General features: G+C 33.3%; 1 long non-coding RNA gene across 1 annotated transcript; it reads left to right on the top strand.

The window, feature by feature from the left end:
• Positions 1-906: 906 nt before the first annotated feature.
• LOC109584659 (uncharacterized) lies at positions 907-1,493 on the top strand. Its single transcript, XR_002186113.1, has 2 exons — positions 907-942; positions 1,034-1,493. It is a non-coding gene; the product is annotated as an uncharacterized LOC109584659 (long non-coding RNA).
• Positions 1,494-1,617: the final 124 nt, after the last annotated feature.

Here is a 1,617-nt window from a genome sequence, read left to right as displayed (position 1 = left end):
AGGAGGAGGGAGGGAGAGAAAGAAGAGGAGAAAGATTGTTGCACTTTCCGTGTCTTTTGTCTACTGATAAACCTGATGAGATGAGTAGTGAAGTGTACCAGTTTGGTTGGTGTCTACAGTGTACTAGTAAACAACATTTCTTTCCTCCTCGATACTTCCACGTCCTCTCATTACGTCTTGCTTACAAAATGGCTAAACCTCAAAAAGACAACCAGTTAATGCGACGTTGTGCATTTTGGAAGAATGGACTTTATTGGTCTAATAGTAATGGTGTAGGATCTTTGGTAGAGATTGTGGATGAGAGCCAGTGTGTACTAGTAATGATGTCCTTTAAAGAAGATATTATGATGTCAGTAGGAAGAGATGTGATGGGAGAGGTAATGAGTGTTTATGAAGAATCCTGTCCCAATCTAGAAGTAAAAGAGTTAGTTATTGATCCTAAAGAACTAGCCTATCCTGTGAATACACTAAGAGAAAGGACAGTGTATAGTGTAAAAGATATACTGTCTGCTATTGACAAAGGAGAAAAGTGCATAGTTCGGGATAATGGAACAAGTACAAGATTGAAGGAGATCCTACCTGATGAACCATTATCAGATATTAGTAAGCTGTCACTATTAGGAAGACGTGATATTAAGGTAAGAATTAACACACACAAACTGTTTGATACATTAATACAAGCACTAATAATCGAAAGGTCATAATCTTATCACATTACTCAGTCTTTGTCATAATTGTGGGTTGTCATTGTGTGGCTTTTACTACTAATAATATATACTTGTACATCTGTTAAACTCACCTTTCAGCAATACACTACTGATGTATATCACCTTGATAAACAAGCACAATGACAAATATCAGTTATTATTATTATTATTATTGTATAGGAAGTGATTGAAATAACTGAAGAATTCAAGACACCATTGACTCCAATAAAGCTAGGTATGTTATAATATGTACTATCACAATTGTCAAGTAGTGGGAGTGTAGACTGTACAGTGTATATACACATTATTAATTATTATTTTTATAGATATTAAAGATCTTGATATTGTCATTGAAGAGCTAACAATACTCAATCAATTGGATTGTACTAAATGGTATCAGTTTGGACTTCATTTAGGATTATATGATCCAACACTAAATGCTATAAAGATGGATCATGGACAATGCAAGCCATGTCTGATACAGTGTATGTCTGCCTGGTTAAGAGGAGAAGATAAAGTAAGAGAGAAAGGAGGTCCCAGTTGGTCATCATTAGCTACAGCACTGGATACAATAGCAGAGAAATCTATTGCTAGTTACATTAGAGATAAATATTGTCAATAATTAGTTAGAGGATGATTGTCTATAGTATTTCATTTTGTTCTGTTTATTATTATTTTTGCTGATACTTGCTGATTCATTTGTTAATTAGTTGAGTTGTAAAAGCTGAGCTGTCATCATGTACTAATTTCCCTATCTCTATAGAATTATCACTGATAGTATCAAACTATGTTTATTATTAGTAACATTGCTATTTGAATAGTTACTGTTAGTTTCAAACTATGTTTATTATTAATGTTGTTATTGGTATAGAGTTACCATGAACTATGAATTATGATACTATACACTAGT

Source organism: Amphimedon queenslandica, unplaced genomic scaffold, assembly GCF_000090795.2.
Source record: "Amphimedon queenslandica unplaced genomic scaffold, v1.1 AMPQUscaffold_13183, whole genome shotgun sequence".
Classification (NCBI taxonomy): Eukaryota; Metazoa; Porifera; class Demospongiae; order Haplosclerida; family Niphatidae; genus Amphimedon; species Amphimedon queenslandica.
This window is presented reverse-complemented; position numbering and strand designations above follow the sequence as displayed.